Below are 25,060 nucleotides of genomic sequence, written 5' to 3' on the forward strand. Positions count from 1 at the left end.
CGGTGAAGGGGCAGAGATGAAGAATCAGCAAGTAGTCAAAACCTTCGGTGCTATCTTTTTTCATGCATTTTTGTGGTACCAGTTAGCTAGCAGTGTATCAGCGTAAGAGCTAGTCGGCCGGTAGACTAGCACAGAATGACTCGGGATTCCATTCCAATATGCTAATATAAATTATTAACAACTCAGCTCGCGCCTCACGTGTGCATGCATGGACTAACTAAGTGTTCAATGTATCAGGAATCTCTGGGGAAAATGTACTAGCATGCAAAGCAAGAAGTTGCGAGGCTGCTGTCATAATCATGATCAGTTGTAAAGCACCGAGCGTTTTGTATTTTTTGAAACAGCCGGCCCTGAGTCGGTAGTTATTAGTGAAAAAAATTGTAGTTTTTGGGAACTCTAACCCGAGTTGTAGTAGTTTTATGTTATTTACTCGGAAAATGTACCAGCATGCGATGCAAGAAGTTGCGAGGCTGCTGCAACACAAGGTGTCCCGGCTTGCAAAGCTACCTTGCATGATGGAACGTCAAATTAATAACCTTACCGAAGCTCATGATGAAACAACAGAAGATTTGGAACAAAACCAGTTGAACGTGTGTCAATGACGTAATCACAGGACCTGGGCCCGATCTCATCAAGGCTCACGTCACCGGCTGTCTCACCGATTGCTCTGTAGCGACGAAGACCTTCTCCTCACCATTTCCCATTAGTACTTGTCTATACGCACTGATACACGTGTAGGGGCAGGGGCGTGTGGTTGCTCCATCGTGCTATATATATTTGCACCATCTTGATCTAACCACAAGCTACACACAAACGCAAGCACTACACATACTACTGTCCACCATATAGAGATATCGAAGACCAGAATCAGCTGTGGTTAAGGTCATCATGGCGTTGCTTAAGTTTCTGTTCACCTTCGTCGTGGCGATTCTTGTGATCATGTCGAGCGGAGATTTCCTTGCGGCTGTGGCGGTGAGGCCGGTGCGACTCCCGGGTGCAGGCACGGAGGCATTGCTCGGTGAACACGCCGGCCGGCAGCTCGTGGTGTCGCCATGGTCGACGACCAGGAGGGATGCTGACAAGTTCAGGGTACTGACAGGCGCTGATCATTCCAAAGGTTCGAACAACCGCAACAACGGTGGATGATCGTCGATATCGATCGGGTACTTACTTTGGCATGGTCGGCTCAACACTTACCTGCATGATTAAGTATATTGATCCAGCCTAATTACGTAATATAATCGTACCATGCATGCATGCTTAGCGTTTATATATAGTGGCATATATTGTGTTGGTTTTGCTTCATGTGAGGTGACGCATGCATTGGCAAGTACGAGTATACAGACACATTAGTAGTACTCATATTTTTCTTTTGCAAAGGAATGGTATTACACATATGTGTGTACACATGCATGTTTAAATTTCAGTGCTTGTAGCGTTGTATGGTTTGAGATTGGTTTGTAGCATGAACTTACTTGAGTTCAGTTCCATGTAATATTGCTAGCTGAGTTACTTGTAATTTGTATGGTCAATATACATGTTCCCTCCGCTTTAATGGGAGGCATGTACTACTCCCTCCATCCCATAATATAAGCTCTTATATTATGGGATGGAGGGAGTAGTACTTGTTATACTACTTATATGTACTACATTTAGTACACTACATGTGTGTACCGTTTGAAATTTGACCTTACTTGTGTTCAATTCCATGTACGCTTGCGACATAGATTTCAAATACCAGGGGTACAGAGTTAAAAAAAGAAGGCCAATACAGGTTGTTTCAGCAAGCACAATGGAAACCCCTTTCACTTTTTTGAACCTTTTCTATGCATATTATCACTACCAAATGTTTGTGTCGATTGAAAAGACGCACCAAGTCGGCGCTTGATAAATACAGATCGAAATTGAATTGTCATTTGAAGGAAATAATCAATCGTTGGGGCTAATGATTTCATGCTAATAAATATAAATCTATCTTGCCTCATCCAACATGTCATTAAATTCTTGAAGTTGTATATCAATAAGATTTAAAAACATATCAACATGGAGAAATGGTGGAGATACTTTGTTTTCTTGAAAAACTTTGAAGATCTTTTCCCCCGCAAAAAAATCTTTGGAGATATTTGAACTGGCTTGTATAATCCATCTATTTCAAGAACTGTGATCTTGTACTTCAAACAAAAATAATTTAGGTCTTAAAAAGTTTGCATTTATTATCTTCTCGCAAATCCTGCAATTGAAACAATTAAGGTAGATCAATAGCAATTACAGTGTTTTGATCTCTCTATCACAAAGCATTGCTCAAGTCATCCAAGTACTCAACTAAATGTTTCCTGCAACAAGAATGTAACACGGAAAGCAAATTCAAATGACTCCGCTGAGGTCTACAAAATTTGATCTCATATAGCTAGCTTCTACACTATGATGTCAACATAAATAATATGATTTCAAATTTTAAAGATAGTGCCAAGTGTGGAAATAATTAAAATCTAAAATTTATGTATACATTTGTGTGATCTGGATTAAGTTTTTATAACTACGATTTAAGTAGCATAAAAGAAGGAAAAACTTTCACATGCATGATTACATGTTGAGATGTGCCCTTTTTCATGCATAATTAAATGTTGAAGTGTCATGTTTGGATGTATTAGTCACTACCTCTCCGTCTAGGATTTTTAGTCCCCATCATATTTTTTATCAAAATTTGACTAGCAAAATGTTAATGCATGTCACCAAATATTATATTGACTGGATTTATATTTGAATCCAATTTGCAAAAAAAAAAAATCAAATTCCACTGTGTCTCCGTTGTGGAGTAGTACAATATATGACGGCCATAGCACCAAGGAATCTCTGGTGGACACAATCACAAGAATTGCCGTGACGAAGGTGTCCATAAACCTGGAGAAAAAAAACATGATCTTACATCTACTATCTTGTCGGTCTGCGTGGATGATCCATCATCCATGCGTTGGTTTGTGGCTAAAGCGATCAGCAGGCCAGGCTAGCTTGTGGTGATCGATAGTGCGATGGGATAAGCTCTAAGATGCAGAAATTTTTTGTTTTCATTTAACCAGAAATAAGAAGTTGGCTAAATTTATTAATTGACTTATGGAGAATTTTGTGTGTGTATAACTGAAGTATGAAGAGTTTGCATAATTTATTAAGATTTATTTTGGAAGATCTAATTATAACAGTATATCTAGAACACCGTGAATTGATATAATTACTCTCGTATTTGTCAGTATGTTTCGCCCTAGCCTGGTATATAGTTGTTGTCAAGACTGAGTGTACGATGGTCACTGTGTTTTGTGCCCTTGACATTATGAGGTAATAAAAATGGCTTTTTCTAGCGAACTGAGGCTAGCTTAGATGGTTAGGTTATTTGTGGTTGACCCAATCCATCATGGTTCAAGTCCTAGACTTGACATTGATACACACATTTTCTTGGATTTATTTCAATTGTTCGGTGGGAAGAGGCGTTCCCGTCGAATACGGAGGCGTCTGTGGTTACTTCGGCAATCCCAAGATGATATGTGTATGTTCATAGGAATAAGTGTATGAGTGTCTGCATCTGTACTGTGTTAAAAAAATGGGACAATTCTGTTTCTCCCCTAACTTGAACCCACACCTGGCATTTACCCCTAAATTTTGAGTATGCTCAAAAATGCCCCTCTTCCGTCAAAGCTTCTTATAGATATACCCTTCCGTACCATTTCCGTGTGGTCAAGGGCGTTTGACTAGCTACGGGACATTTTCTGGCCAGTTTTGCCCCTATACGCATATGACACTTATAGGTGGGACCTGCCCTAGGGAAAAGAAAAGAAAAAACTCTCTCACTCTCTCCCTCACCCCCTCTGTCACTTACAGGTGGACCCACCAAAAAAGTAAAAAGCTGTATTCTCTCTTACCTCTCTATGTCTCTCTCTCGCTCACCTCCGGCGGCGGCCAACATGTGACTACGGTGGCCAGCTTTAGGCTCGCAGGCGTGGTTTGCGGCTGATTAGATCGAGCACTTCCCGATCTATTTTCTAGCAGGATAAATCAGACCGAGGCACCCGAAATCGACGGCTCACTCATCGTCTTTCCCAACTCTGGTGGATTGCGGCCGCTGCCCGATCTCCTCTAGCCATGAATCTAGGAGGATTCCCCCTTGTTACTCAGCTCCAAGGCAACCTCTCGAATATCCTGGTGCGCCCTCGAGCTTCCCTGCATCACCGAGAACCCCTCCCCATGAGCGCCGCCCATCGTCACCGCTCGAGCTCACTATTTCCCATCCTCACAGCCACCGCACGGTCTCCGACCAACTCAGTCCAGTTCGTCTTCATGCCTGCAGCCTCGCAGGACCGCTCTGAAGCCCACAGACCTCTCCGGCATCCTCCCGTACGTCGCCGGGCGCCGGTGTTTAGCCGCTGTCGTTAAAAAGCGATTTAGGCTAACCCTCCAGTTAAGTGTTCCACTGACTCATGGGCCCTTTACTAACTATAAAACAATTATAAAAACTTTAAAGAGAGAATGACATGTGGGCCTCCAAAACCAAATTTGACCAGTCTCTATTGACTAGTCCAACTTTGACTTAGTTTTTTTTTCTTTACCGAAATGTGGACTAGTACCATCCAGGGGCATTTTGGACAAAGCAAATGGTCAAACCCCTTTGACCTAACAGAAACGGCGCTCAGGGGTATTTCTATAACACCACCTAACGGCGGAGGGGTATTTTTGAGCATACTCAAAATTTAGGGGTAAATGCCAGGTGTGGGTTCAAGTTAGGGGGAGAAATGGAATTGTCCCTAAAAAAATCATTTTCAAAGAAAAAAGTTTGAGATGGTCATTTCCACATGTGTTGGGCTAAAGAATTGAGCACCCTAATAGCATCTCTAGCCGCGCCCCCAGAAAGGCCTTCCCAAATGATTTTTTCGCGCCGGCGCAGAAAAATTGGCTCAGTCGCGCCCCAGGAGCCCGATTTTCGCCGGCCTGGGCCGAAATTAGTGCCGACGGACCCAGGCCAAATCCGGCGCTCTAGGGGGCGCTCGGGGACGCTGGGGCGGGAGGTTTTGGCGCGAAAGAGCCACGGGCCCGCCGCGTCAGCGACACGGCGCGTCGTCTTCCCAACACGCCTCGATTTCCCACAGGGAATCAATGGCAAGGCTGCCGCCGGTCAGCCTTACCATTGATTCCTCACGGGCGGCGCGTCACGGGACGGCGCGCTGACGCCTCCCCTCCCTTGCACGCGTACACACGGGCGCGACACAGCTATATGAAGCCGGCGGCCTCCCTCGCCTCTGGCCACACCAGCCCTAGCCCTAGCCGCCGAGCTCTGCCTCTCCCGAGAGCCGCCGCCGAGCCCCTCTCTCCCGAGCACCGCCGTCGAGCCCTCGCTCTCCCTCCCTCTCCCGATGGTCGAGCGTTTCCCCGAAGATTAGGCGGCGGCCAACGGCTTCGGCCGCCGCTCGCTCCGCGAACAGGAGTCTTGGCTCCTGTTCCAGGCGAACATCCCGGCGCCGCCGGACATGCGTGTCGAACCGACGAGATGGAAGCTCAGTAACGGGGGAGTGCCCATTCCCCCGTTGCCCGACGTCATGGCCAAACCCGGGTACTTCGCCAACGAGGTCGAGGTCGTGCGCGCCTCCCTCACCGACGCCCAGCTCTCCCTCCCCCAGTACGCCGCCGAAAACCACACGGCTTGGGGGGCGAACTTCCAACACCGTCAGCAGCAGCGACTGGCGTCCACCAACGGCACGGCGGTCGTCGGCGGCATGAAGAATAGCGAGGGGCGCCGCCTGTGGTGGGGTGTCCCCAGCCGCACACTCGAGGGCGTGCTGACGCACCTCAAGGGCGGCAACAACCCGCCGTTGGCGTACCCCCCGGAGAGGGCGGCCGCCACGGCCACGGCTCACCGCCGACGTGACGGGCAATGGTTGCCCAGGAGGTTCGGCGCCTCCTCTTCTTCCTCCTCATCACGCTCTTATTCGCACTCCTTCGGCTCTCCGACATTGCTCGGCATCAAGGCCGAGCCCGCGGCGGAGACGCCGCTCGGCCGGCGCACTCGCAGCGCCGGAATCGTCATCAACGAGGGCGGCCGGCGCGCCTCCTCATCGGCTCCTCCTCCGCGCTTCGTCAAGCCCAAGACGGAGTCGGGCCTCCTCCCCGCGGTGAAGACGAGCACGGCGGTGACGTCGAACTCGATGACGAAGCGGCCCTGGAATGGGCGCGCGCGGACTCCCTGAAGATGGCGAGGGAGCGCCAGTGCGCCGCCCTGCAGCGATTCGCGCAGCGCCGCCGGGGCCGCGACGAAGGATGCGTCATTGTCATCGAGGACAGCGACGACGACAACGCGCCGTCGCCACCAGCCAGCATTGGCAACGCCGGTCAGGGGTCCACCAGGGACGGCCGCGTCAAGGAGGAGAAGCCCGACGACGACGGCGACGATGGCGGCGATGACGGCGACTACTCGGCGTTCAGCCAATTTCTTTTTAATTAGATATATTATGTAATAAAAATCCACGACTATTATGTAATATATGCCGAACTTCACCGAACTTTGCCGAAATTTGCTATATTTTTGCCTTTTTTGAACGCGCCTGGGGCGGCCTGAGGGCGGGCGGCTGGGGACCAACTCGTTCCCAGGCCGATTTTTTGCGCTGGCTCACCCCCAAGCGGCGATTTTAGGCACCCCCTGGGGGCCAACGGCTGGAGATGCTCTAATATCACGAGAGGGGGCTTTTTGTGTAAGTGATGACCATAAATTGTAAAACTCTTCTTTCTCAATTTTATCCCTGTTTAGAAGAGAAAATAAGGCCAGTATTTTTTTCGATAAACAGGGGATCATCCCCCGGTTCCATTTCATATATAAAGAAACCACAACATGGCAAGTCTTACAAATCCAGGACTCAAAAGAACAAAATAAAAAACGGACTCAGAGAGGAGAAGCATCATGCCTCCTCCCACAACGCCAACACTTGAAACAACAGAACCACCAAAGTAACTAGCCACCTGGAACTACAAAACTCAGGTCACCATCCTTAAGCTAACACGCACCAAGCTCAACAACATATATGCCAAACTGCACTAAACTGGCAGAGGCCCCCACCCGATGTTGACCACGTGAATGCTGTCAGCTTCCTCGGGGTGCTGTAGTTGGTACTCCAGAGTGGTCCTCCCACCATGAGCAGCCTTTCCCACTACATTCTTCCAGAGCCCCTCTCCAGCGTTTTGATCTTCAAACCAATTGCGACAGATCAGCCCGGCTCCAGCATCAATGGTTTTCTCAGTCGCTCCCAGATCAGTTCCTGAAACTCTTGCATTTTCCCTCCCTGGAGATCTTGGAACAGCTTGGTCCAGTCCCTTAGATAACGATAGACTCTTCCCAAGACCTGTTTCAAAGAAATCCAAGAGCATCTATTAAAGACTACAGAATTCCTAAAATTCCAAAGTCCCCACAGGACAGCGGAGCTCACAACATTCAGTTGCTTGCATTTCTTGGCACATAACCAGTTTTTCGCAACAGAAACAAAGTCAATGACCGAGATGTTAAAGATAGATTCCACCTCAGTCCAGACCAGCTTAGCTACTACACATTCAAAGAGCAAATGATGGACAGGCTCAATCTCTTTGCAAAAAACACACTCTAGTGGTTTTGCTATGCCTCTTTTCCTTAGATTATCACAAGTCATGATTTTATTCTGAGAAAAAAGCCACAAAAAACCTTGAACTCTAGGTGGTACTTTCACACTCCAAACAGCAAGGAGGTAAATAGGCTGCACCCCCCTGAAATTAACAATAGCATATAGAGATTTAGAAGAATAAACTCCTTTAGACTCATACTTCCAAATCAAAGAATCTGTTCCCTGAGTAAAGTCAGTCAGGGAAAGAATTTCAATCAATTCAAACCATTGTAACATCAGTTCATCCGAGAAGGTCCTTCTAAAGGTGCATTTGAGCTCCTGCCCATCCCAGAGATCTGCAATGGTTTTATTCTTCTCATTAACCAAAACATATAGGTCCCAGTACTGTGTGGCTAGGGGAGTGTTACCATACCGGGTATCTTCCCATAATCTAACCAATCTACCATCACCTATTTGCCATTTATATCCCATCTTCACTGCCTGCAGGGCCCACATAAAACTCTTCCAGAACCGGGAAGGATGTGGGTCCCTACAGCACAGAATATTAGGATTTTTAGTATTATATTTACTATCTACAATCTTTCTCCACAAAGATCCCTCTCCAGCTATGTATCTCTTAACCCAGGAACCAATTAGGCAAAGGTTCATATCCTGGAGGTTTGGGACCCCCATCCCTCCAAACTCTTTCTTCATACAAATGGAAGGCCAGTTAGCTAAATGGATTTTGTGAGCACCATCAGTGTCACTCCACAAACAATTAGCCATGTGAGAATTAATCAAATTAAGTGCCCACTTTGGAAATTTAAAAAAAGACAGCAAGTAAAGAGGAATGCTGGCTAAACATGTTTTAATAAGAATAATTTTCCCTAGGTAGGACAGCAACTTCCCTCTCCAACCAGCTATTCTGGCCAAGATCTTATCTATCAGGAACTGCAGGTCCTCCCTACTCAATTTATCAAAATACAAGGGAATACCTAAATATTTAATTGGGAAAGCTCCCACTACACATTGAAAAATATCTACAAACTCATCTAACTCTTGAGGAGCAACATTAATAGGGATTAAAGCACTCTTATGATAGTTGATCCTCATACCAGACACCTGTTCAAAACAGGTAAGAATCCATTTAAGGTTCAAAGCCACTCTACTATCTTTTTTCCAAAAATAATAGGGTATATCATCAGCATATTGCAAACACATAACCCCTCCAGGCACCAATTTAGGACAGAGCCCTCTAATCAGCCCGGGGTGAGATCCTTTAACTAGCATCCTAGAGAAAACATCTACCACCAAATTAAAAAGCAAAGGAGCAACAGGGTCTCCCTCTCTCAAACCTTTGCCAGTTAGGAAAAATTCACTTTCCTCTCCATTTAATTTGACTCCCACAGAGCCTCTTTGGGTGATTCTCTTAATCCACCCAATCCATCTAGACCCAAACCCTCTCAGATCCAACATCTCATAAAGGAATTCAAGGTTTACTTTATCATAGGCTTTCTCATAATCTATTTTAAACACTAACCCTTCTCTACCAGTAGAGTGCACTGCATGCACAACTTCATGGGCAGACACCACACTCTCTAAGATATATCTCCCCCTTATAAAGGCAGATTGGAAGTCAGAAATTAGTCTCCCAATAACTACAGCAAGCCTATTAGTGAGAACCTTAGTAAAAAATTTGAACACACAATTGAGGAGACTAATAGGCCTAAATTTGCTCATAGTCCTAGCCTCATTTTCCTTAGGAATCAAGGTAATCATGGCAAAATTAAGTCTAAAAAGGTCCAGATTACCTTCAAACCAAGCATTAAACATCTCAATTAGATCACCTTTCACCAATTCCCAGAAGTTTTGGTAAAACATAAAAGGGAGCCCATCAGGCCCAGGGGCTCCATCAGAATATGAGCCAAACACAGCATTCTTAATCTCATCTTCTGAGAACTTGGCCTCTAACCTAGCATTCTCCTCAGGAGAGACCTTGTCCTGATCACTAAAAAAATCATCCTGCAGATGTATGTCAGGTTTAGGCTCCCAACCAAACAAATTCTTATAGTAATCAATAGCTATTTTCTTCATACCTACGTTGTCACTAACAGGGCCATCATCCCCTCCTAAAACATGAATCATCTTCTTTCTCCTCCTCTGATTGGCTACTGCTTGAAAATAAGCAGTATTCCTATCTCCCTCTAGGATGTCTCTATCCCTAGACCTTTGTCTAGCCTTGATCTCCTCTACCTCCCACACATGTTGCAACTCCTTCAGGATGCAACACATTCTCTCCTTATCCTCCTCAATAACTACACCAGATTCAGCCTTGATGTCTAGAGAATCATATTCCTCCATAAGTTCTTTTTTATCTTTTCTCAGGGCCGCTTCTATATTCCTACTCCACCCTTTTGCTAGTTTCCTAAAGGTTCTAACCTTATGTTGCCAAATATCTATAGGGTTATTACTATTACACCTACTGGCCCAAGCTTTTTCTACTATATCTTTAAAGTCAGGCCTAGTCAACCACCGTTTCTCAAACTTGAAACTACTTTTTTTGGGAATCAAATTGACCCCAGACTCCCAAACTACAGGGGTGTGATCACTACCCACCCTAGGTAAAACTCTAGCACTATCCAGAGGATATGCAGCATCAAACTCAGTGGTGCAAAAGATTCTATCAATCTTAGACATAATCAAATTCTCCTGGTTATTACCCAAAGTGTATAATCTACCAGACATGTTGATCTCCAGCAGAGACCACATATCCACCCACACATTGAACTTATCAGCCCATCTAAAATTGATATTGCCATTATTTTTGTCTTCTGTGTACCTAACTAGGTTAAAGTCACCACCAATAATGGCAGCACCTTCCCAATCTAGAAACAAACTATGTAACTCAGAGAGAAAAGCAGCCTTGTCCTCTTCATAGGCAGGCCCATAGGCTGTGGTGATTCTAGATATCAAACCTTTACTTTTCTCCTTAACTAGAACACTAATAGAAAATTGCTTGATATCCCAACTAATTACATCAAAGTAATCTAAATCTATCCCTACTAAAATGCCTCCAGTAGAGCCATTAGAGGGTAGAAGATTCCACTCAAAATTCTTATTACCCAACAGGTTCTTGAGATAATTCCTAGTAAAACTACTTTGTTTAGTTTCTTGAAAACCAACATAAACAGGGTTTAGAGGAAGAATCAGATCTTCAATATACTTCTTTCTCTCAGGAGCCATAATGCCCCTAGCATTCCAGAAGATGTATCTCATTGACACTTCTCTCTGGGGTGCTTGCCCATTTATGTCTAACTGGAGTCCACATAATCCCGTCATCTTCAGTGGGGCCATTGCCTATACTATTATTCTGACCAAGACTACCAGAACTCATAGTAGACTCACTCAAACTACTACTAGCATTTAAAGACATTTTTTCACCAATTCTAATGCCAACATTACTAGACATATCTACTAATTCATCAACAGGGAGAACATAGAAAGGATTTTTTGAAGCAATACCTCTCATTGCAGGGATCTCAAGATTTTGCTTCATTTTCAGCATCTGGGCTTTTTCGATGGTGTTTTGTTTTCCAACCACCCTGGCACTTTTTCTGGCAGCTTGCACAGGGCCCCAGTTTTTCTGTTTCCTCCTTTTCTGCACCCCCTGTTCCTCTGGCACTTTTTGCCCTTGATGCTCCTCAGCAATCAAAACACCGTGGAGTAATCGACTACATTAATATTGTTGTCCTGCACAAATAAATAAATCGATATACATTGCTGCAAAAGAGCTTTGCGTGCTATGCGGCCCCTCAACCGTCATCATTATTGCATGTATCTAGGTCTGTACTGAGAACCTGTGTCTAGCACCGTGGTAAAGACCTCATGGTGTGGGTCTACCGACCAAAATTGAAGCCTGGTTCTCACAAAAAAATAAAGTCCCCTCGCTACATATACTCATGTTGTGCAAGCTGGCGTGTTCACTGTATATATTTATGTTGCGCCAGCTAAGTGGAGTTCGATGCCTTTTTTCGATCTTACAATATAATGCCTTCGGGTTGTGTCTATCATAGGATCGTGTTTTTTCTTCTTTCCACCTAGGTCTGTACTGCACACACACGCCAGACACACTACTCTGGGAAAGCGAGGAGATAAGGTGGAAAAAGTTTTCCCTACAGCAGTCATCCATTGATCGGCGGGCGGCTGGACGACTGCGCGGCCCTTGACGAGATCGGGTCCAAGTCTAGTGTTTACGTCGACGTCAAGCAGGCACTTCCCGACGGCTTTAGCTCGACCGGGTGGTATGTTGACTCTTGTTTCATGACGAGTTTCAACAAGCCTGTTAGACCCTTCCGCACCGCCGCAAAGCCGTGGTACATGCATGCTTGTGTGCAGCACGCTAGCAACTTCTTGCATGCTCCTACTCGTTCCCAAGAGATTCTTGATACTTTTTTTATCACAAGAAAATGTTTTTGTTTCTCAAAAAGATCCGGATATACTATAAGTTTACAAAGCACCACATCGAGGTCTCTAGACTATTGAACAACCACTACCGCCGTCAGAATAAGCTGCCGACGTGCCGATGTCGCAGCTCACCTACCGAAGCCGGCTAGACCTTGTCAATGACTGCCGAGAAGTCTTTGTGCACATATCCCAAAGGACCAATGCTCTAAACTCGAAGTCATAATCATCGACACTGAACCCTTGAATAGATGTAGAGCAACTGACATCAAATCTTGTTGTCGCGCACGACACGGCAAGAAAATTTCTAACCTGACTACCCAAAGAGATGGTCGGAACTAGTCAGAAATTCGCAGGGGCATGTTAGTGCGGGGCCAGTCACCTGCCAGGCCATGTTGTTTGCTCGATTTGCCTCGTGATTCACGAACTAGTTGAATCCCGCACGAGGGCATAGTAAAAACAAAAATCTCTCAAAAAGCTTTAAGTTTCAGCGATGAAACTTCCCGTTTTTGCATAAAAAATGCTTAGTTTCAACAAGTTTCAGAGGTTTAATTTGAAGTAACTTTTTGTGTCGATCATACACACAAAATGATTTTTATCGATCGCTCATACTAAGTTTCATATATTAGAACTTAACATTTTTTCAAAAGTCATCAAAATGTATCTAAAATAAATCTTATTTGAAAGCACTGGTCACGAGAAACATGAATATGAAAACAAAATTTAATTTAAAATTTTCATTTAAAAAATATGGAACTTTAAAAATTGGAAGAAAAAAATGGCACCAGAGACCTGAGTGTCCCGCACTTGCGTGCCGTAAATCCTCGTCCGGGAACTCTAGTAGGTGCTAGTTAATAAAGTTAAAGTAGCTTACTTGCTATTTGTGAACGCAGATGTGGACGTGTGTGGCAACGATCACGTATGATAATTAAAGTTCATGCCCTTCTTGGCTTAGCTAAGGCACATGCATGCACACATGAGCCACGAGCTGAATTGTTAATCGTTTCAGCACTCCGGAATCCTAATCTCGCTCCTTTGCCGATAACGATAGCTGGACACGCGCGCCCTGCCGTGTTGCTGCTTTCTCTAATTTTATAAAAAATATTTATAGCTCGACTCCTTGAACGATTTCCTATATGCCCTGGCATACAGCCCGGTGAAAAAGTTATGACCCTGACGGGCTCATATTGGCTCTAAATTCCCGGACGGACCGGCGGCCCTCATATGCAGCTTAAATCTGGGGTAAATATGAGGAGGCCCGAGCACGACTGTCACATCGGATCCAACCCATCTGGCTCACCCCGACCTCATATATATTTGTCCCCAGTCACATCCTGGACCAAACCCTAATCACTCCATTCCACTTTGCTTTGTCCTCAAACTCTCTTTTGGCGATCTCTGGGCCTCTTCGGCATCACAAGCAGTGGATCCGAGTTCTCTGTTACCTGATCTAGTAACTAGGACCTCATCCCTGGCCGGAGGAGGAGGTGGCCGTCCGCATTGCGCTCCGCGGCGCCCTCGAGGAGTCTGGCGGGAAACCGGACCATGAGGAGGACGGGCGATGTGGTCCGTCTAGCGTCCGAACGATGTGGCGAACATGAAGCACCTTCGTTGGCACGCCGAATCAGATGCCCTCCATGATTCATTCGCTAAGGCTATGGCTTGGCATGCCCGTCATGCAAGGAAGAGGGGGGGTGGGAGGCCGCGGCAACCCTCGCAGTAGACGTCAGCGAGGCGGAATCACACTCCCCGGCGCCGGTACGGGTGGCCTCTATCCTCTCGCGCCACAACCACATCATGGTGGACGTGTGTCGGGCTCCAACCATGATGGATCCATTGTTAACCTCACATCGACCGATGACGTGCAGGTCACCGGCTCCAACGAGAAAAAGTAGAGCATTGGAGACGGCGGTGCCTCGAGTCCCGTGAGCCCGTGTGTGTTCCATGTCCTACTCTACCTCGACGGCGACCACACCAACACTGTGAAGGACGCACACAGCTACCGTACTTGGACACGGCAGAGCTGGGCGAGCTCCGTTCAAGATTAGGTTCATGTTGCATGTACTTGTATGGATTTGAGGATTCGTAATTGAGGTATTTGTAGTTTGTAATTGAAATTGGTCTTATTGAGTACTTGTGGCCCGCCATTGATGATTATGTGATCATCTACAGAAGACATGCAGAATTAACCCGACAAAACCTACTTCATCTATCAGGTTAGGCATGACATGTTTTGGCAGTTTTTGTTACAATTAAAGTAGTGTAAGAAAGCAACAATCATATATATTGTAAGACAAGTGTGATAAAAACATAATATTAAATATAAATCTTGCAAGGAGTTTGTTCTTAACGTTGGACTTCGTCAAGGTGTGCAGGAGTAGAACGTATGGATGATCAGGGTATCCAATTTTGTGTTTTTTAGAAACCATTAAATACGCTTAATAAACTTAATTGCACAAATTGTCTTCCTAGTTTTTAGTTGTCCCATATGTAGTATCAATCCTCCTCACAAGTTCTTAGTGTGTTTTATCTAGTTTGAAATAAGCTATGACATGTACATAAGGAAAGTTAGTTACAGAGTAAGGTGCATGTTCCGGTCAAGTAGTAATGAACGTTGAATCAGTACAAATAATAAGTAACGGTTTTACACTATACAAAGATGGATGTAATAGGGATGAAAATTAGATAGAATTATGGTTAAAAAGGTACATACATGGATGACTAACTAGATCATTGGGCAGCTGGAAAGATATGGAGCGATCAGGGTCAACAGCTAAAGAGAGGTGCATTTCCTTATCTACTCACACGTGATACAGTTTCAAGAACTTTTTCCAAGACTTGCTAAATAGGTTTTTTCTTGTTTGTTGCAGACTTTCACAACGAAAGTGCACCCTTCTTTTGTCTCAAGCAGATTTTGTAGTGTTGATTATCTTAAGAAATCATTTCTTGCAAAATAAGGGATGACCTGAGAAAAATGAAAGCAAATAAAGAAGTGTTCTTACAAAGAAATATTAATTCAATGTTCTTATAACACTTCTTTATTTTGAAATATTAAGTCATCAATGACTTAATATTTTTTGTGAAAAATAATCTCACTCTTTAAGCTGGATAATCTCACTCTTTCCATGACTTGCTAACGAACTTTCTCAATGAGATAAGCATGTGTAGCCCTAATTTTGAAATGGAAGAAGTGTGATGTTACAAAAGGTGAAAATTACACATAGGTAGATATGATAATGAAATTGGTATGCAGAACAAAATTTATGAATCGTTAGGTACCGATGCAATAGTAGGTAAAATACCGGTACGAGTAGTAGCTTCAAATATAGATGAAATGAGTATATGTTAAAGGAAATGTGTGTTGGACTAATCGGGATAATTATGCATTCATGAGCAAATAATGAAAAGCACTTGATTGAATGTTTCATATGAGTCCACATCTTGTTCAGTCAACAAGGGCGCACATAGTTGTGAATAATCTATAGCGAACTAACAAGTTAGTCAATGATCTCATGAACAAGATTTGAATAATTATTTCAAACTTGGTGTAGTTTCTTTGCGTCCTGTGGAAAAAAGAGGAAGAATCACTTGTTCTTCACAAAATTGTCACAGCCACACAAGCCTCCGGAGTCATAACAAATTGGGCACATCAAAAGTACCAATATTCAATTTAGTGGAAAATAATCATTTGGACGAGATTAAGATGGATACATGGTAATTTACCTCCATTTCATGAACTGCATTGAGGACTGTTGAGATTTTCTTGCGTGGGACAAGTTGGAAGGGCAATGCAGAGGATCACCGGGAGTATCTGTAGTCGGTGTCAATGGTTGGGACCGTAAACTTCCGACAACCTGTGATAGCAATGTCTGGTAGGTGTCAGAAGAGAGTAGATGTACATGATGATAATAGAAAGGAAGAAGACGAGGGGAAAACAACAGGGAGGAAGAAATTGATGCGTCTGCGGACTACACACCATGAAATAAATGTTAGGTAATAACTCGGGGTGACCACTTGTTGGATGCGCGCAGAAATAAAATATTAAAAATTTAAGAGAAATTTGGTCGTGCAAGGACGGAATAGTTGAATCGAAGAATGGATATTTGAGAGACGACATCATCTATCATAGGAACATAAAAATATTGGCACAAACAGTGTAGCAATTTTTAATGGAAAAACGATGACATGAACTTGCAAAGCGACATAACAAGATGAACTGATGAGTTCACATCAGGTAAAAGAAATTAATTGCACACAAGGAAACCGGGTAGAGAAACAAGACGATCAATGAGTACTGAAACCTCACTTAGAGTGGAATAGTACCCAAACCAAGGAAGAAGATGGTGAACAGTGCAAGTGGACGGCTCGAACAGAGATGAAATATAAAAAGATACACCATACGCATAGGAGGAAAGATGTACAAGAACAATCCGCCGAAGTATTGGTACAAGATAAAAAATGTATATTGTCTCGTATTGAGAGGGTTGAGTATTTGCATTCAATTTTTTAACCAATTTCTGCCGGAAGAAGGAATGCACAGGCTGCGAATTTTCGGGTAATATAACATAGAACTTAACACAAGTAAGTCCATCTTACAAAGTAATCTCAATCCCAAACCGTACAAGCAATAATGGAACACGCATGCGTACTACTAATATTTGTGTATATATTCACGTACATGTCCATGCATGCGTGATCATACACAAAGCTAAACCAACACACGAACATATACGATATGTAAATGCAATAGTATGAGTTAGCATGCATGCATCCATAGTCCGATTATATACTGAATCACCATACGCAAATAAGTGTCGACCCGACCGCGCGCCACCAGAGTACAGCCGATCGATATCGGCGATCATGGGTGGCCCTTTGGGGCGTTGTTGCCGCTGTTCGAAGTATCTGATCGTGTAGCGCCTTTGGACGCCCTGAACGTCTCGGCATCCCTCCTCGTCAGCAGCTGCCTCCGGCCGCCTCGTTCACCGAGCAATGCCTCCGTGTCGGCACCGTGGAGTCGTATCGGCCTTGCCGCCGCAGCAGCAAGGGAATCCCCGGCCGACAAGATCACAAGGATTGTCACGAGGAAGGTGCACAGAGACTTGAGCAAAGCCATGACGACCTTGATTGCAGCGAAATAGTTTTGGTCGTCGAAGTCTCTCTGTATATGATCTACGCTGAGTGCTTGCGTTTGTGTGTAGCTAGCTGGCGATGAGAACGTGATGGTGCAATGGGATAGCTAAGCATGCCCCCACGCATGCACTATATATAGGATGGAGCAACCACACCCCCTGCCCTCTACACGTGTATCAGTATCGGTGTGTACAGATCGACATTCATGAGAAATGGCGAGGGGATGGTCTTCGTCGTTGCAGCAATCGGTGAGACGATCAATGACGCGACCACTGATGAGATCGGGCACAGGTCCTGTGATTACGTCATGGACACACGTTCAACGGCTTTTGTTCCCATCTTCTGTTGTTTCATCATGAGCTTAAGTGAGTTTTTTTTACGTTCGATCATTCATGCAAGGTAGCTTTGCAAGCTGGGACACGTTTTGTTGCAGCAGCCTGGCAACTTCTTGCATTGCATGCTAATACATTTTCCCAAGAGAGATTCTTGATACTTTGGTCACTTAGTTAGTCCATGCATGCACACGTGAGGCGCAAGCTGGTTTGTTAATCATCTATATTGGCATCTTGGAATGGAATCTCTAGTCTTTCTGTGCTAGTCCATCGGCCGGCTAGCTCTTACGCCGATAGACTGCTAGCTAACTGGCAACGCGCCTGCGCGTGCATTTCGGTACGTGCGCGTTGCTCTTCTGCTGCCTTACGCAAAAATGCATGAGAAAAGATAGCACCGAAGGTTTTTGACTACTTGCTACTTCTCCATCTCTGCACGCTCCTTCACCGCCTTTTCAAAAGCTATCGAATTCGTTTGCCAATGAGAATGTGAATTTCTAGGGAACGTGCGGGCTTTGTGTTTTTTTTTCATCTGCAAAATCAATGTTTTGTAAGGAGAATTGCAGTAATTTGCATGCTATAATATTCACCTCTTATAAGCAGGCTAGCTATAAACAAACTCTGTGCAGTCTCTCTAAATTTAAACTCAGCACCAACCTTTCTCATCATCTCGGCTTGTCCTACCGGTATAAATGAATCCACACACATTTTTACTTTCCCAAAATTTAACCGAAGTTATATACAGCAAAAAAAACGTGGAAGATCAGTAGTACAAGAGTATTATTTGTGGTCTGATGGCTCATGCACATATTGACGTCTTCTTATATGCATGCACCCAACGACTGCACCAAATTATATGGTCGTTGCACATTTGGAAGATTAAAGTTCCGCTTCGTATTAAAATCTTGATGTGGTTTATCCATAAAGAAGTCATTCTAACCAAAGATAACTTGACAAAACGGAATTGGGTTGGCAATTCTAGGTGTTGTTTTTGTGATTAAAATGAAACGGTTAAACACCTCTTTCGAATGTCCTCTAGCAAAATTATTATGGCGATCAATTCATATAGCTTTTAACGTTCAACATCTAAGGAGCATAAACACATTATTTGGGACGTGGCTTAATGGAGTGGACGTACACTTAACTAAACATATTCGGATTGGAGTATGTACACTACTCTGGGCTATATGGAACACTAGAAATGATATGATTTTTATGGGACACAATTCACCAATTTTTTGCAAGTTATCTACAGAGCTACAGCTTGGATCTGTATGTGGTCCTTACTCTCTTATGTGGACTTCAGCTGATTTGGGTGGCAAGCTGATAATAGGCTAGGTGTGTAGGCATTGTAGCTTGTTATTTTATCACCGGATGTGGCATTTTTTAGTTCTTTATCGCCGGTTGTGGCGTTTTTTTAATTTTATTTCAAATTCTGCTCATTTTATGAGCTTCTTTGGACCTCATGACTTTGTTACGTTTTTATTTAACAATATGGCTGCATGCATCGATTGATGCAGAGGCCGAGGCACTAGTAGAAAACAGGGCTTTGGTTCGGGCCTGGCCAGCTCATTAGTCTCGGTTCAGTCACGAACCGGGACCCATTGGGGCATACGTCCCCATTCATGAGCCCAGGGGGCCGGCCAGGGCCTCGTGGGCATTGGTCCCGGTTCGTCTGGACCCATTTATCCCGGTTCCTTGCACGAACCGGGACCAATGGGCCTTGCTCCTGGCCCACCTACATTTGTCCCGGTTCGTGGCTCGAACCGGGACAGAAGGGGGAGCTTTAGTCCCGGTTCCAGCAACGAACCGGGACAAATCAGCTGCCTATATATACCCCATCGCCGCAGCAGAGCACTCCACAGTGCTCTGTATTTTTTGGCCGGCGAGGGGGTGGCATTTGGGTGCTCTAACTCACCTCCTATGCACATGAGGTGTTTGGTGAAATGCCCGAGCCACACTAGTTAAGCTTTCTCCTCTTGAAGCTCGACCTCCAAACTCCATTTTCCCCGAGATTTGCATAGGTTTAGCGGTCCGTCACGTCTCGTCCCCGTCACTAGTTAAGCTTTCTCCTCTTGACTAATGTCCACCTTTCGTCCCGGTTGGTGCCACCAACCAGGACCAAAGGCCTCTGCTTCCCGCCCTTTGGATTGCGGAAAAGAGACATTTGGTCTCGGTTGGTGGCACCAACCAGGACGAAAGGGGGCATTGGTCCCGATTGGTGCACGAACCGGAACCAAAACTCTGGGTATATAACCAACACTTGTGAAAAATTTCATCTTCATCTCGCAGTTGCCCCCGACGGCCCCTCGACGACGTCGACGCCGCCCGCCGCCCCCGCCGTCGCCGCCTCCGTCGCCCGCGCCTGTCGTCGCCGTCGCCCGCGCCCTCGCACTCGCCGTCGCCGTCGCCCGCGCCCTCGCCCGAAGCCGTCGCCGCGCGCCGCCCCTGCCCTGACGCGCGCCGCCCCTACTCCGGTCCCGACGCCGTCGCCCTCGCCCGACGCGCGCCGCCCTGCCCCGCCGCGCGCCGCTCCTGCCCCGTCGTCGCCGCTAAATGTAACTTTTTAGTTATACATGCTATTTTTTACACGTTTTTATATTTTCATATATGTATGTATTTTTATGTGTATTTTGTATGTATGTATGTATTTTGCAATTGTAATATGCATGATGTTTTAAAAATACATATATGCAAAAGTTAGATTTTTAGAAAAAAAATTATCTATATATGTTCTCTCCTTTAGTACATTTTAGGTTAGTTTCATTTTTAGAAAAGTTTTATATATTTAGGAAGAAGGAAGAGAAGGAAGAAGGAAGAAGAAGAAAAGGTTTTATATATGCAAAAGTTACATTTTTAGAAAAAATTTATATATCTAGCTAGGAAAGGAAGTAGAAGAAAAAGAAGGAGAGGGAAAAGGAAAATAAGAAGCGGAAGAAATGATAAGAAGAGGAGAGGAAGAAGGGGAGAAATAAATAAGAAGAGGAAAAAAGAAGAAAAAGAAGAGGAGAAGAAGAAAGGAATAGAGGAGGCGAAGAAAAAATAGAATATTTTCTATTTCTTCTTCTTCTCCTCTGTTCCTTTCTTCTTCTTCTCCTCTTTTTCTTTCTTCTTTTTTTCTACGATCTTCTCCTTTATTCCTTTCTTATTTTCCTTTTTTTATTTCTTCTTCGTGTTCTTATTTTTTATCGGGTATGTCGTTGTTGATATACCCCCTCCCGATAACTTCAACACAAGGGGGGGGGTCGATATACCCCCTCCCCGATTACATTATTTTCCCATGTATGTATGTCGTCGTTGTCGATATAACCCCCTCCCGGATAACTTCGACATGAGGGGTGGTCGATATATATACCCCTCTTGACCGTGATAACTTATATCACGGGAGCACCCCTCCGGCCCTCTCGCTCGACCAAAACTCTCGAGGACACCCAAACCCTAGAAAAAAAGATGTCGGTCTCCTACCCCCTCCCGCCGCGCCCCTACCCGACAAACTCTCTCGAGGCCACCCAAATTTACCAAGTTAAAAGAGCGTTGTCATCAAGGCCACCCCAAACCCTTGAAGCGTTGTCGAGACCACCCCAAACCCTAGAGAAGCGTCGAGGCCACTAATATGATTCCTTATTGTGATTAGCTAGCTAGTTCTATGTTTTCCACTAATATATCCATCTGTCATGTTTGAATAATAATTGCCATGTTGTAAATATTTGCAGAAACTATGGAGCACCCCCGAGACGAAGCAACAGAAGCAGTACGGTGTTGGGGGTCATAATCGCAGCCGGAAGTGATGTCGTCTTGTCGTTTCTCAATGACAACGATGGTCTGGAAGGACAGGGTGAAGAAGCAGGCTACGGTGATCGAATAATGGAGGAGGAAGGACATGATTAAGATGGCTCCGGTGACCGAATGCCGGTGGAAGAAGGACACCATGATGATGGCTACGGTGACCGAACGGAGTCCGGCTAGGTATATATATATTAATTAAGCATGTGCTGACTATAGCTAATTGATGCATTAATTGTTTTTGGTATGTACACATATTAATTAATAACTCTCGTCTTTCTTCTTTTTTCTAGCCCTCTAGATCGAGCACAACTTCGGTAAAGAGACGAGGCGCGAAGAAAAAGTTGCGCTCGAATGAAAGGTTTGAGATCACAGCAATCATGCGTGATGGCCAACCGATTGAACCCATCCGGACAAAGGAAGCATTTGCTGCTCAGTGCGGGGTTCTTGTTAGGGACAAGATCCCGATCAGGATCCACCAATGGTATAAGCCGGCTAAACAAGATCATGAGGTGTCTTATGTCAACGATATGCAGAAAGATGATCTTTGGACCGCGTTGAAGGAAAATTTCACCCTCCTGCCAGAGGAGGATCCAGAGAAGCCAGTTAAAGAGCAATTGATCAATTCTCATGCTCTTAAGAAGATGGCAGAACTATTCAGAAGGTGGAAGAATGAGCTGAAAACGATGTTTGTCGACAAAGAAGAGACACCAGAATTCACCGACCGGTATGAGAAGATCAGAGATCACTAGGATGAATTTGTGGCCCACAAGACATCGGACAAGAGTAAGAAGATGTCAGCGACAAACAAGATAAATGCTGCGAAGAACAAGCTTCACCATCGCACGGGGTCAGGTGGCTACCTCAAAGCCCGGCCGTTGTGGACCAAGGCTGAGAATGACCTGGTTGATAAAGGGGTCGAACCAGAGACATTGAACTGGCCAGACCGTTGCCGGACTTGGTTCTTCAGGGTTGGCGGAACCTTGGACCTTGTATTAGGGAAGTGTCGTTGGACGAATGAGCAACTACGAATACCCGTCACGAAGCTTCGGCAGTATATCGATGCAGCGCATTAAGGGACGTTCGTTCTAAACAGAGAGAACAACGAGCTCACAATGGCCCTCGAGAATCCTGAGCACCCTAGACGGACATGAGGCACGCCAGGCTCCGTTCCGTGGAAGGCTGGGTTTCCGGACGCAGGCGGTTACAAATGCCAGGAGAGGAGGAAGAAAGTGGAGCAGACCCAAATGCAGGTGCTGCATGCAAGGGTACAAGTGATAGAGGAACGAGAAGCAGATTGCAGGAAGCGACCTGCCGAAGCTTCCCCCGAAGCTACCCCGCCATCTCAGCGAAGAAGCAGCGTGGCTTCCACCGAGCTGCTTCAGCTGGAGCCTGTCTTCACGGCTCCTGCTAGCTACCCCGTGGACTTAATCACAGAGTCTCAACATTGCTACCTTATGACGCAATGGATGAAATTGAAAGTCAAGGCGGCTGTTGGCTCTGTTGCACCTCCTGAACCTGGCGCAACTTTTCACTACCGGCCGATTCCAGAAGGATATGCTAGGGTGATGGTGGATGAAATAACTAACGGATTTGAAGACCTCGAGCTTGACCACCCTACGGGTGAAGGGGAGACTCGGCTGGGTTCTTCTCTGAAGACTCCATGCCTATGGAGGAAGGAGCTCATGAACCTTCCGAACTGTCCGCCTCCTCCACCGGCGAGTGATCAGGGCACTCAACCTCCTTCTCCGGCGCGTGGCGGCACTCCACCTCCTTCTCCGCCTACGCCGGTGCGCCCGAGCAGCCAGCCTCCTCCTTCTCGCCGCTGCTCCGGCTGCTCCGGCACGTCGTAGTCCTTCTCGTCCGCCTCGTAAGCAACAAAAGAAGACAACCGCAGCCGCTCTGTCTGCTCCGGCATCTAGCAGTACAGCCAGAGGTGGGAGGCAATACAGATTTGGTCCATCTCTCAAGTCTCTAGAGAAGTTACCATATGAGAGGACCGCGGAGGAACCCGCAAAGATCATGGAAACCGAAGTGAAGGACTTCTTTGATGGAGTGAAAGCAAAGAAACATACACCTCCGGAGGAGAAGATAGATTCGGTGAAATTAAAGCGCACTATCGATGCCCTGAGGAAACCACCAAAGTCTCCGCCGAAAACAAACTATGAGCACATTACTGAAAAGGTATATATCGAAGCGGAGCGATCGGGAAGTACTATCAGTGATCGAAGGTTAGCAGAACGACGAGTGATACGTCTCCAACGTATCTATAATTTTTGATTGCTTCATGCTATATTATTTACTATTTTGGACATTATTGGGCTTTATTATCCACTTTTATATTATTTTTGGGACTAACCTATTAACCGGAGGCCCAGCCCAGAATTGTTGTTTTTTGCCTGTTTTAGGGTTTTGAAGAAAAGGAATATCAAACGGAGTCCAAACGGAATGAAACCTTCGGGAACGTGATTTTCTTATCGAATACAACTCAGGAGACTTGGACCCTATGTCAAGACACGTAACAGGAGGCCACGAGGTAGGGGGCGCGCGTACTCCCCCCCAGGCGCGCCCTCCACCCTCGTGGCCCCCCTGTTGCTCCACCGGTGTACTTCTTCCTCCTATATAACCCAATTACCCCCAAACGATCAGATACGGAGCCAAATCCCTAATTCCACCCCCGCAACTTTCTGTATCCACGAGATCCCATCTTGGGGCCTGTTCCGGAGCTCCGTCGGAGGGGGCATCGATCACGGAGGGCTTCTACATCAACACCATAGCCCTTCCGATGAAGTGTGAGTAGTTTACCTCAGACCTACGGGTCCATAGTTAGTAGCTAGATGGCTTCTTCTCTCTTTTTGGATCTCAATACAATGTTCTCCCCCTCTCTTGTGGAGATCTATTCGATGTAATTTTCTTTTTGCGGTGTGTTTGTTGAGACCGATGAATTGTGGGTTTATGATCAAGTCTATCTATGAATAATATTTGAATCATCTCTGAATTCTTTGATGTATGATTGGTTATCTTTGCAAGTCTCTTTAAATTATCAGTTTGGTTTGGCCTACTAGATTGATCTTTCTTGCAATGGGAGAAGTGCTTAGCTTTGGGTTCAATCTTGCGGTGTCCTTTCCCGGTGACAATAAGGGCAGCAAGGCACGTATTGTATTGTTACCATCGGGGATAACAAGATGGGGTTTTCTTCATATTGCATGAGTCTATCCCTCTACATCATGTCATCTTGTTTAAGGCGTTACTCTGTTTTTAACTTAATACTCTATATGCATGCTGGATAGCGGTCGATGAGTGGAGTAATAGTAGTAGATGCAGGCAGGAGTCGGTCTACTTGTCCAGGACGTGATGCCTATATACATGATCATACCTAGATATTCTCATAACTATGCTCAATTCTGTCAATTGCTCAATAGTATTTTGTTCACCCACCGTAGAATACTTATGCTCTCGAGAGAAACCACTAGTGAAACCTATGGCTCCCAGGTCTATCTTTATCATATCAATCTCCTACTACTTAGTTATTTACTTTGCCTTTGTTTTACTTTGCATCTTTATCATAAAAATGTCAAAAATATTATCTTATCATATCTATCAGATCTCACTCTCGTAAGTGGCCCTATAGGGATTGACAACCCCTATTTGCGTTGGTTGCGAGGATTTATTTGTTTTGTGCAGGTGCGAGTGACTCGCGCGTAGCCTCCTACTGGATTAATACCTTGGTTCTTCAAAACTGAGGGAAAT

The sequence above is a fragment of the Triticum urartu genome, chromosome 4A (genome assembly GCF_056163025.1).
Source record: "Triticum urartu cultivar PI428250 chromosome 4A, HENAU_Tu73, whole genome shotgun sequence".
NCBI classification, from domain to species: domain Eukaryota; kingdom Viridiplantae; phylum Streptophyta; class Magnoliopsida; order Poales; family Poaceae; genus Triticum; species Triticum urartu.